The sequence below is a fragment of the Pteropus alecto genome, unplaced genomic scaffold (assembly GCF_000325575.1).
Source record: "Pteropus alecto unplaced genomic scaffold, ASM32557v1 scaffold53, whole genome shotgun sequence".
NCBI classification, from domain to species: Eukaryota; Metazoa; Chordata; class Mammalia; order Chiroptera; family Pteropodidae; genus Pteropus; species Pteropus alecto.
The window spans coordinates 3,122,943-3,135,935 of NW_006434366.1; the positions used below are offsets into that span (position 1 = coordinate 3,122,943).

Consider the following 12,993-nt stretch of genomic DNA (forward strand, 5'->3'; position numbering starts at 1 on the left):
CCAGTATACTAAGGCAAAAACTGAGACCAAATTAAAAAGTTAAGAATACGCTCAGAATTCCTTTTAAAACGGTAAGGAAGTGTCAATTGCACTTTGGAAGACCTTTCATTAAAAATGGTTGGTTTTTAAGTTTTCTTTCTGTTCTCTGACCTGTAGGAGGAGAATGACAATAATACCTGCTTGGCCCTCAGCAGAGGTCTCTAAATGCCATTTCTCACTCAAAAGAACTAAGGTTCCTTAGAGAAAAAGGCTGACTCCAGGTCTGGGACAAGAAATACAGATGAGCCTGGAACATCCTGTCATACTGAAGCAAGAAAGGGACCCAAGACGACTAGGGCTGTGCCTTTGAATCCACCTGAATAGCCTTTCTCTCTCACTGAGCAAAGATGAACAATTGGAACATCAGTAAGGATAATGACGAAGTGAAACATACAAAATATGTTTAAATCTATGAGTTCATAATGATACTAACCAAAAAAAACATACCCACTGGTCATCGTGGGTGTCTCAGCAGTGGCACTGATGGTGCTTTGAATAACGTTGTGTGGTGGGGGGCTGAGCAACAGGCTGTAGACTGTTTAGCAGCATCCTTGGCCTGTAACCCTTGGGTGCCATCATCGCCCTCTCTCCCGATATTGCCCAATATTCCCCAGGTAAGAACCATTTCCAGGGATCATGTTAGAGAATCAACTCCCTATTTTTAAAAACTAGTAAAATATAGAGAGATTCGAGTACTGGGCCTATCTTTCTTATATGAACTACATCCCAGGGAACCAAAAACTAAGTGGAGAAAATTTCTTTTTATAAACGAGTCCAGCTAATAAGTAAAGAAGGAAAAATAGAATTAGGAGTTTTGCAACTACAAATGAGGTGATGGATTGAGGGCCTGAGCATCGACGGCTACTAGTATCACAAGAAGACACATCCAGGTGTAACATACAGCATACACTCCTCTGAATAAAGTTCACCAAACGGACTGGGCCAAAAAGGGATAAAGAAAGAACCAGACTGATCAAGCCTCAGACCTCTAAATCTACATACCCAGTTACGGTACATCCAGGGGACATACACAGAGGAACGTGTTCAACTATGCCACATGGATGCAGTCAGCCAAATTCAAACTGTGGACAAACAAGTCACCCAGTATCTTCAATACCAAAGAAAAAGGTACGGAAAAAAACAGGTGTAATAGGAAACAAATACATTAAGACACAACAACCATTTGTAATATACCAACCTTACTCAAATCCTAAGCCAAACTGTTAAATATGTATGTTTATATAGTATATAATATTTATATATGTATGTGAGAACTATGAAAAATGTTTTTTCTTGATATGGATAATAGGATTGTGATTATGTTTTTTAAAAAAGAATCCTAATACTAGAGATAGGCACTAAAATACAGATGAACTAGCATGTCTGGGATTTGCTTCAAAGTAACCCAGGACGAGAGGAGTGTGTCTGAGGGTACAGATGAGCCATGAACCACTAACCGTGGAGGGTGAGGATGAGCAGGGAGGGAGGGGCTCATTACACCAACATCTCTACCCTGGTCACCAAGTCCCCAATTTTCTATAGTAAAGTTTTCCGTGTAAGTGCAAACAAACAGAAGAGAGTGTCTGGCCCTGGGCCCTCACAGGGTTAGGTCACTTTGAAGAAGAAATGAGAAATGGTGTATTTAAATGAATAATTACTAGGCTTTACTCCTGTCCTAAGATAACCAACAACTGAATAGTGCTTTATCTTCCATTTAGTTATCCTGAAAAAAAAAAAAAACAGTATAAAATGAATAGGAAAAACTGGCCTCTGTGATGGTACTTTATGGAGCCTGAATAATACTTTTTTTACCGTAATTCCATAAATGTCATCACTCAAATGAAATCCCATCAAAAGTACAGCCACCTTCAGGAAAATGAAGACACAGATGTCTGTTTAGCAAGAAAAGGTATTCAAGACAGAGTGCGAAGGCAAGGTGCCGAGCAGGAGGTGCTGTGCGAAGCCTTTCAGGAAATATACACATAATTTTCATGGTGGGGGCCGTTTAAACCCTAATCTTGGAAGGTGGGATTGGGGGTGATTGGTTTTATTTTGTTGCTTATCTTTATTTGCTGATGTTTTACTGTGGCTGACTATGCACATCTTATGCAGTAAGTAACGACTATAACACAGGCTTGTTATAAGTTTGTACACACAGAGGGGTCCACTTCAGCTATCGGAATCATTTATCTTGAACTTCATACTCCCCAAGGGTAATGCGAGCTGGAGGCCTCCTCGTGTAGCTCCTTGAAATAAGACCGGACAGACTGCAAGGACCAGGTTTGCGATGAAGATTAACCCAGAGGAATACCAGTAAGTTCTTGGAATTTTTTGTTCAGCCAACCACAGGTTTGCCTGTTCATCAGAGGATTCCTGTCTAACTGAAGGGAATGACAGTCCCAGGTAGCTCATGCGTTTAACCGCAGAGTCTGGAAACTGGGCTTCACCTCCCAATCTGGTAGGGGATCCTGACGTCCCCACCAGTCTCTTCAGAAAGGATGACACAGGTCACTGATGGTGAGAACCACACTGAGCATCCTGCAAGCTTAGCAATCCTCAGGGAAATACATCATTGCTTACCTGCAAACACCTGCACAATCCGACCTCGACCTCCTCTCCCACCTGAATGCCTAGCACCCTCCCTCAGCTGCAGCCACCCTGGCCTGCTGCTCCCACCCCAGCGGCTCTCCCTGCTCCCACCTCGGGGCCTTTGCACTTGCCAACCTGATCCCCTGGGACACTCTCCCCCCCCAGAGACCGCATGGTCAACCCGCTCACTCCCCTCAGGTCTCTGCTCAAAGGCAGCAGGTTAATGAGCCCTTCCCAGTCCCCCCGCACCTGGGTGGTCCTTTAGCCCCCGCACCCTGTTTTCTTGTCATTGTTTTTCTCTTTTCGGTGGCAAAATAAACATACATAAAATTTACCACTTTATATTTTTTTAAGTGTACAATTCAGTGGCATCAAGTACATTCAGTGTTGTACAACCTTCACCACCATCCATTTCCAGAACTTTTTCATCTTTTCAAAATGAAACCTTGTACCCCTTAAACTCCCATCCCCCCCCCAACACACACACACACGCCGACAACACTATTCTACCATGTCTATGGGTTTGATAGCTCTAGGGACCTCACGTAAGTGGAATCACACTCTGCTTGTCCTTTTGTCTTTTCTGGCTTCTTCCACTTGGCATGATGTTGTCAAGCTTCATCCATGTTGTAGCATGTATCGGTATTTCCTTATTTTTAAGGCCGAATACCATCCCATTGTCCGGAGGGACCACATTTTGTTTATCCGTCACCTGTCGGTGGACACTGGGGTTGTTTACACCTTTTGACTACTGGAATGATGCTGCTGGGAGCATGAGCGCAAATATCCGTTCCAGCCCCCGCTTTCGATACTTACGGACATACACCCAGAGGCGGAACTGCACCTGGTCATTTCACACGTGACTTTTTGAGGCGCCGCCATACTGTCTTCCACAGCCGCTGCACCATTCTACATTCCCACCAACGGCGCACGAGGGCTCCGACCTCTCCACATCCTCACCCACACTTATCTTCCGTTCCCCCTTCCGCCGTGTTATTTCTCTCCATCACACTGACCACCTGTCCTACCGTATACTTGTTTATTTACACTGGCTGCCTCCCCCCAACCCCCAACAAGGAGTTAAGCCTCTTGGGCACAAGGCTTTCGTCGCTGTGCCCCCGGGAGCTAGACTACACCCTGGCACAAAGAAGATGCTCAGTGAAGGAATAATAAAGACTTGAACCGTAAAACTTTCAGAGGTGACCACAATGTCTTGAATAGATTTATCACAACGAATGTCTTCAACTACGTCCAGTTTAGGGAAGAACCCAGACACAGTTCAATGAGATGCAGCTCGATACATGATGTTTTCAGTGTCTTTTCGGCTCATCCTCATTAGCAATAACCTCAGAACAGACACTATGACGACTGGTAGAAGTCATAAAAATTATGTCAGTCACGTCACCGACTTCAACATAATTAATTTCACCAAAAGAGCCATGCAAAAACTTAAAAGGGCAAAAGTGTACTAAAAAATTGCATGCGTTTCCAGTGAACACAGAGCCTGCGGAGGCAATGTGTTTTATTTTATAAGATCAAACGACAGCGAACAAGATGGGACGCTGGCCTTGTGCAGACGCCTTGATTAGATGGGTCCTAGAAACCCAACTCCAGGCCCACTTTTGTTTTTGCTGTTTTTTTCTGTTCATATTTGGTGTTTGTTGTTTCACTTTGGTTTGTTTTTTAAGAGCTGCTTTTACAATCAGACAGAGTTTCCATGAGATCATTTATAAGTGAGCAAAAAGGCCATGTGATGTTTTTTCTCTGGAAGTCAGAGAAATACCGTTGGATTAGAAGTTTCCCCTATCACACACACACTTTAATACCCTGGTCTTCCCTATTCCTCGGATGAAAACTTTTGAGGAAAAAGGCAACAGATGTGTCTCGTTGAGTTCATCTACTTCTCTAAGCAACCATTCCATGTCTTGTTCCTACAGAAGACGCCAATGCCCTCCAGAGGACACCGCTTTGTTGATCTGGATAACACGCGACCCCATTCGCCTCCGTGGGGCTCGAAGTGGAGGCCAGGTGTTGCTGATGCAGTTAGAGCGCGCCAAACTTCCCCCGCCTGATAAGAAGCGACTCTTGATAGGACCTTCTGTTCTGATTTCGATTATTCAAAGAGCAGGTTGTACTTTACACACACACACAGACACACACACATACACACACACACACACACACACACACACACACACAAGAAATGAGAAAGAGCTCTGCGCAACAGGCCACAAAGCAAACTGAAAGGTACATGAAAAGATTTCAACAAATCAGACGCAGTGTGACCTAAACTTTCAAATTATTCAGATGGGGGCTGCCTGATTCCTTTAACCTGCCCAGATGCCTTGATGCAGACGATCAGGATGGATTTCAGGTGTGAGACGAACCTGAGACTGGCCTCAGACAACATTTCTTACGTTTTTTTTTTTTTTTACCCTCAGACTTTCGGCACACAACTTTCCAAAACAAACTCAGAATCACACCTAACGCCTCCTCAAATATCCACACTCTGCCATCCTCACACCCGCAGCTGCACAGTTTCCTGCCCACATCAAGGTAAGTGTTGGTCATTCCTCATCGCTGGGACATAAGTAAGAGTTATTTCATCAACAGCAATAAGCTGATCATTTTTCCTAGCTTCTCCCTCACCACCACCCCCAACTCAGGTGCATTTTGGGGCAGAAAGAAGCCCCACGGCCTGTAGTTACACCTGGCTTCCACTCTGTGCCAGGTTGTGGGCAAGTGATTTCACTCTGCATCTCGGCCTCTACCCCTGTACCTGACTCCCAGGGTATCTGTGACATATGGCTCTGGACCAGGTTTACAAGTACTTAATGTCTAAGTTTTATTTTGAGCAACCAGTCAGAGAAGAGCCTGTGGATCAGTTTCTCCTGGCCTACAGCTTACTCAGAAAAGGGGGAAGGAGCCCAATCCGTGGCCTTTTGAGTGCCCACGTAGCGATGCGAGTCACTAGAACGCCAACAAGGAACTAGACCTCACACATCCAAATGCTTCCCAACCCACCCACACTCCTGAGGATCTTATCAGCAAGAAACAAAAGCACTAGACCACTATAACGAAGTGTCTGGCTTTTCTTCTCTAATTAGAAAAGCCTAAAGATTGTCGCCCAGGGAACAGCTAAATATTTAGGATGTTGTAGAGGTTACTAAGACCCGGCTCCCCTGTTACCCTGTTGTTTCCCCTGTTCTTGACCATTTCGGAAGAAAAAACTTGATGCCAAACAGGCAGCAATGGGAATGTACGTGCACTCATTGAAGCCTCCCTTGCTTGAAGCGCAGTCTGACCATTTTGGGGAAAAAAAAATGGGAGCTGTTTGTGTTTACAGACACATGCTGCCCTTGGCTCACACCCCACGACAGGCACCTAAGCAACAGGGACCCATCACATTGCTTGACATTGAGATGGCTTCAGGCCAACGGCTGGATGCTACCATCTTATGCTTTGAGAACTAACTTCCCTTTTTAAAGTTCTAATTCTCTCAATTCGCCAGCAACCACTTTCATTTCTTGCAGCCCATCCCACTCTGATTAAACACACGTTCACAGGAAGAAGAAAGAAAGTGACTATTTTTGAACGAGGAAAGCGGTTGATTTCTGCTTACATATCTTGGCAGATGAAATGCACTGCATCCTTCACAATTTAAGTCATCAGCGTGCTTCCTGGCAAGTTCAATTCTCAGTCGGCCAGTGGGCACCCCTTTCATTGCTTAATTTAATGGCTTTCCCCCCTCCTCTCCTAAACCTTCGAGCTGTTTCCGGCCCGAGCCTCAGCCAAAAAAAAAGCTGAGCAGGACTAGCCCCTGCTCACGGAAGGCAGTTAAGATCTGGGGACTCAGCCATGGGGTTTCCTACTCCCCATCTCCATGGCCCGTCAGAAAAGACTTAAAACAGGCTTAAGGAAAAAACTCATGACTGAGGGCAGCGCGCAGGCTCCCACACTCACCTGACCCTCGCCAGGCTCTCTGGCGCCAGAGTCCGCCCAGCCAGCGGTGCGAATCCTGCTCCTCTGTAGTCGGCTCCTAAGGATTCAGAAAGGAGACTGCGTGTGAGACCAACTATGCTCCAGATTTCACGGTTCCACCTTCTTTAACCTCCTTCCTGGTGAGCACCCCCGCCCCCCAACTCCAGTTGACAGGCACGTCGGTGGGATCACGTGGGCGGACCACAGGTAACTTCGCGTACTTACTTCCACCAAGTAACCGACAAGTGAGGCTGGGCACACGCCAGCCTGGAACGCGCCCGGGGCTGGAGCTAAGGGAAGTGCCTGGCGGATCCCAAAGCACTTGCTTCCCGCAGCGGAGGACGAGCGTCGCAAGCCCGCATCCTCCCCGGGCGCCAGCTCCGTCCACCCTCGGCGCGCCCCGGTGTCCTTCGGGTTTTGAGAGCCCTCCCCGCCGGGGCCCGGCACATGCATTATCCTCCCAACCGTGCGACTCGAGGGAGGGCTACATTTTAAGAAAGACGGTTTCCTTGGGCGGACTCACATGTGACACCCCCACAACCACAACCCTCCCCCCCAAAAAAAACCTATTTCCTGCAGCTGCTGCAACAGTTTCCAACTTGGGGGAATGCCATTCCGGTCCAGCACGGAGAGCCCTCAAAGCCAGTCACTGGAGTCGAGAATGTTTTCTTTTTTTTCCACCTCAAACGAATCCTCCCCCCCCCCACAAAAAAAAAATGTTCTCAGTAAAAGAACCCCCAATGCATGCAAGTGCTTGCAAATCCACCGAGAACTCCCAGAGAGCGGGGCAAAAACTTATGCTTCGGGGGGCGGGGGGGACAGCACCAACTCCCCGCGCCCTCCGCCCGGCCGCAGCCGCTACCTTGGTGCCCGGGGAGCCGCGCCGGTATGCGGGAGCAGGGCGCGGAGGGGGCTCAGCGGCCGCTGTGTCGTCCCATGCTCGCGAAGTGGGAGCTCGTTCCGTTAGGCTGGGAGCGGAGCGCCCACACCACCTCTCGGCGTGGCTTCGCTCTCCGCCCTCCGCCTCCTCCTCCGGCACCACCTCCTCCTCGCCTCCCGCCCCGCGAGCCCGAGGACGCGCCTCAGCAGCACAGCCACATGGTTACTGCACTTGGACGCGGCTCCTGGTGCCTTATATAGGCCGCGTGGCTCCCTGGGCAATGTAGTCCGCGGCCGGGGTCGCGGCGGCGCCCGGGGCGGCGGGGCGGACTACATGTCCCAGAATCCCTTGGGCTCGGGGCCGGGCTCTAAATAGACACGGGCGGGGGCGGAGGGGGGGCGTCCCGGCTCTGAACTCAGCTGCTAGTCCTGAGCTGGCCGGGCTTGGGACCCACCACCCAGAGCCACCCCTGGGGGGCGCCCCTACCCTTGGGGACGCCCCTCCTCCTCCAGCTGCTCCCCTTCCCCTGAGTCCAGGTGTCGCTGGGAGCCGGGGGCGGGAGCGGCTCGGATTTCTGCTTTGGAAGTTTTTACAGGCTGGCACCCTCCTCCTCCCCGCCTGGAGTCCCGAGCCAAGAATTTCAGAAATTCGGGGAACCGAAACGGCAGTGTTTGCGGTCAAGGATTAGAAGTGCGAGGTTGTCTTTATTTAATCTGCTCGGGTTTGCACAGAAAACTAAGTCGGGGGAGCGCGGTCCACGCAAGCGGGGCCCCAGGCTCGGGAGCACGTCCCTGGCCCGGACCGCGCGTGCCCTCCTCGCCTGGCAGCGGGTGGACAGCGCGAACCCCCCGCTCCCGCGCGCAACCGGAGCAGCCGTATTGTGACTTGTCAGCGCTGAGATGAGGAGGCAGAGTGTAAACACAGACCGCGACCTCGGTCCTGACCCTGCTTCAGGCAGCCCCTCTGCTCCCGGGAGCTGTAAATGCTTAAGTAAATAAACCGCAAACCAGAAAAACAGGGCTCGGTAGAGAGCCGTCCGCACGGCGTGCGCGCCCCGGCGGGGCGCCCTCGCGCAGCCCGCGCAGGGGCGTCGGGCACCAGGTGGGGTTCAGCCCACTGCCGAGAAGTGCCTGCGCTCCCGGCGACGGGCTGCCTCGGGCTCGGCTTCTGGAAGGAGCGCAGAGCTGAGCTCCCTTCCTTAGATGATGTGCCTTCGCTCCGCAAACATTTCCCGAGTGTCTGCTGGGCGCTGGGCGCTGGGGCACGATGGTGAGCCAACAGGCATCTCGGCACCCCAGACGGCCACTGTCTGCCTCAACAACGGTAGCAGTAATAATTGAAGAGATTGATTTTTACTGAGCCCAGACCGCATGCACCTGTCATGCGTCGTGTTACTGAGTTTTAACAACTCTAGGCCTATTTTTTACCCCTGTGTGATAGGTGCACACCCGAGGGCTCAGAAATTACCCGATTTCCCAGGATGATACCGTGAATTAAGGAGTGCGGCCTGGTTTCCAGTCCCAGCTTGCAAGTCTCTGTCTTTGGGGAAATCCATCACCATTGCCTTAAGCAGCCTCCCCGTTTTAGAAGCAGCCTCTGAGCCCTTGGGCAAGTCATTGTCATCTCTTTGTCCCAGTTTTGCCATCATGGGAGAAAAACACTTGAATGTGACTCCTTTCCACTTTCAGGATTGCTTGACATGGCGTCAACAGCCCTGTAAAACTTCTGGAATCAATTAAGGGAGCACCACAGCTAATAACTATTACGAACATGATAATGCTGACAATAATAACTTACATTTATTGGGGACATGCCTTGTGCCAGACAATATTCTGAGCTCTTTATGTACCTTATCTCATCAAAACTTACTAATAACTCTTTTTTTTTAATTTATGGGAAAATTGAGGCACAGAGAGGTTAAGTCACTTCCCCCAAGTTGCACAGGCAGTCTTACTCCCAAACCCCAGACCTTACCTGCTACCCTCCGCAGCCTCCCCAAGTGACACATCTGCATGGTACGTATCTGCCCGAATAAGCATTAAATGCCAGTCCGGGGACGGGCAAAGCTCCGTGGAAGACAGAGTTCCTGTCCTTTGTGTTCGCCCGTCCCGTCCTCTCTTTCAGCACTGTCCCCCGGTTACTGGGCACTCCCGCCTGATGCCTCAAGCTGCCACCCTCCATCATCAAGAAACCCCATCTTGTCGCAACAGGGTCCACACCTTTCCCTCAGTCGCCTCTCTTCTTTTCCCCCATGAAAACAAACCATTTCTAAAGGGTTGGGGGCTCTACCCGTCAAACAAATTCAACAACAGTATATCTGGTAAATAGGAAAGAGTAAGTATTTCAGGGGCTTACCTCAGAAACGCGAGGGGATTTGCGAGTGGGTTTTCTGAAGACGACCTGGTGAGCGGGGTGATGTCCCCCCTCACCACTCAAGGGACACTTGACCCTTAGCTGCTTTATCCACTGTCCCCCTTCCACAGCACACATTCTCCCCGCCCCGCCTGTCCTCACTGAGGGTGGGGACTGTGCTTTATGCATGACCATATTCTCTACCTCCCCCGTCCAGCAAGCCTGAGTCCTCTGTCTGCATATCCTAGTAAACATGGGGGACGGGGGCGGGGGGAACCATTTGTTTAAAAGAAGCGTTTTAATAGGAGGTGTGCCGCACATATGGCAGGCTAGGTGGACATGTTTTTCGAGCACGCAAGTCTCATAGCCCACTCATCATAGACTGTTTCCTCCACCTGTGTGTATACAAATGGTTCCATTCAACAGTTGGCAACTGGCATCAGGTTCTAGAAGCTATTAGGTCAGTAAAAGCAAAATGCCTCATTCAGTCATTTTTATACGGATCCTGTGTTGAAATAAAACTTTGTATGTAGTGGGTTAAATAAAATAGATTATTAAAATTAATTTCACTTGCCTTTCTTTTTGCTTTTTAATGTACTGTTAAGAAATTAAAAATTACATATGTGGCTCATATTATATGCTTATGGACAGCGCTGATCTAGAAAACCAAGAATCTGGATCTCGAGGTCCACTTTGAGATGACAACCGGGCCTAGAAATTGCCGTTCATGGCTTTGCCCTTGAACTGCCCGTGCAGCGAAGTGGGAGGGCTTTGCAGAGTCAGGGAAGTCTCGCGGTCCGAGCCGAAGTCCGAAGAATGTCTGAAACCAGCATATGGGTCAACGTCCAGGGAGACCCGACAAAGGGACAGGTTCTCCTCAGCAGTGTACAGCTGAAAACTCCGGCTGAAATACCTGCCTAGGAGCTCACCCTCGAACACTACCCTGATTAAGGGAGCAAGATATGCTGGAGAAAGCGGGGGCCAGAAAAAGTGGGCTTGACACCCAGCGGCGCCTGTAACCTTGACCATGGCCAGGCACCTAACCCTGCAGAGACTCAGTCTTTTGACAGTGCGAAGCCACTACTCCTTGCCCTGCTCACCTCACCAGATTAAATGGGTCACAGGACACGAAAGGGCTTTGCAAGCTCACCACAGCTCACCCGAAGTAAGAGGATGCTGTCGACATGCACCAGGGGATGCTGACGTCCTAACGGACCGTCCGGCTCTGAACCAAACTTCAGACAGCTGGGGCAGCGCCGGGTCGTTTTCTCTCGGGTGAAAGATTTGAATTGCCTATGACGGTCACAATGCGCCTACTTGAATTCATAGCTTCGCCAGATGGCTCCGAAGTGGCAACAGAGAATTGACGGACGCTGCAGTCATAGGTCTTTCTCTTCGGAAGCTGATGTGCGATAAACTGCCATCAAAACGTGAGAACTATCGGCAAAGAGAAATCGCTCCTGTGTAGCCGGTCCACCAACCTGTCTCTCAGTCAGGGCGAGCTTTTCGTACTGGACGGAGGGAGTCACAGCCCTTTTCGAGAATCTCATAAACCCCGTGCACATCTGCCGCGGTACGATGCAGATACTCAAACTCCAGCCCTTGGAGTTTCTCGTACCAATTCCCCAAAACTCGCTCGTGGACACTCCCAGAAAACCAGACTATCTTTCAGCTCCATGTTTCTATGATATCATCGTCTCTCCAACCAGATAAACTTGAAAATAGGGACCAGGTCCTATGTTTGTGTACTCTTCATAGCATCGAGCTCAGCTCTGGGATACAAAGTGGGTACTGGCTAAGTCACTGGCTGACTGACTATTGGAACCGCAAGGGTGGCTGAAAGAAACGACCCCTAGACACATAACGGCCCTTCCTGAGGTGGAAAAAGTGTAGCCGGTGTTTGAACAACAGCCGGCGAGACACCGCTTCGCTGCGGAGCTGGGGAAAGGAGGATGTTTTTCCTGAGACCGGGCTCTGGGCAGCCTGTGAGGCTAAGAGAAGACAGGTATGCACTGTCCTAAATCTGGACTTTAGAAGAGCCTGCCTGCCAGTAACCTGGCACGTGGAGGGAAGATGGACAAATCATCAATGATTTAAGATCCGGAAGGCAGCACAGTAGCTACAGAAAAATACAAAATTAAACAGTTACTACCACCTTCTATCATGTGGAAAAAGCAGCGGCACCATCGCTGATGACCACTGCCGGCATTGTCTTGGACCACGCAAGCAAACGAGTGCTATCGCCTTCTCACACGGTCTCTCCTGTGAAACGGGCAGAACCAGTGGCTATTGTCAATGCAGAACCCCCACCCCCTCCCTCCTGCTTCCTATCTGCAAGACTACCATCCTAAATCGCTCCGGTAGCCGAGCGAGATCTGAGGACCTGAAGAAATCTTGGGAAATGCCTTATGATCTCATCTTCGTGTTTGAACCAAAAGGAAATCTGTATGTCGAAAGAAAAACAGACAGCTCTTCTTTTCAGAAGAATCCAGCTAATACATGCAGAAAGAAAATAAAATAAGAAAGATCACCATTTCGCAGCTTTCAGTGTAATAATTTATTTAGACAAAGATATCATCAATAGATGCCAAACCCCCTGGGCTAAAGGTTGATGGGAATGGGGTATTCATAGGATGCTAAAAATCACCCCCCCACACACACACTACCCACTAACTACGAAGTGGAAAACGGATCTTTACAACGAAGAGATATGGCAATCTCCCACGTAAACCAAGCGATTGGACTTACCACCCACGACTGGAACAACCAGACACTTTTTGCATCCTGACATGATTCTATAAGAAGTATACAGCATCACACACGAAATGTTCTTGCCAGAAACATTTGAGGATACAATCAGACAAACCTAGAATGCGGGGCATTCGACAAGACCGCTGGCCTGGACTCTTCAGATCAATCAGTGTCATGAAGACCAAAAAAAACGGCAGGAGGAGTACCTAGATTAACAAAGACCAAAACCAACCTCACAACTACACGCAACACGTGACTCTCGATTGGATCCTGGATTGAAAGAAATAAAAAGATAAAGCGACGGAACACATTTTTCAGCAACTGGAAAAATTTCAATCTAGACTATATATTAAGGAAAACTGTGGAATTATTCATTTTCTAGGTGTGATAATGGTATTGTG

At 49.2% G+C, this 12,993-nt stretch overlaps 1 protein-coding gene across 1 annotated transcript in view; it reads right to left on the reverse strand.

The window, feature by feature from the left end:
* ITPR1 (inositol 1,4,5-trisphosphate receptor type 1) overlaps window positions 1–7,704 on the reverse strand; it is a 332,592-nt gene extending 324,888 nt beyond the window's left edge. Inside the window, exons 1-2 of the mRNA XM_015587167.2 lie at window positions 7,472–7,704; window positions 6,592–6,667 (exon numbers count right to left, since the gene is read on the reverse strand). The gene's annotated coding sequence lies outside the window, so the exon portion shown is untranslated. The remainder of the gene's footprint in view (window positions 1–6,591; window positions 6,668–7,471) is intronic.
* Between the last annotated feature and the right edge of the window lie 5,289 nt (window positions 7,705–12,993).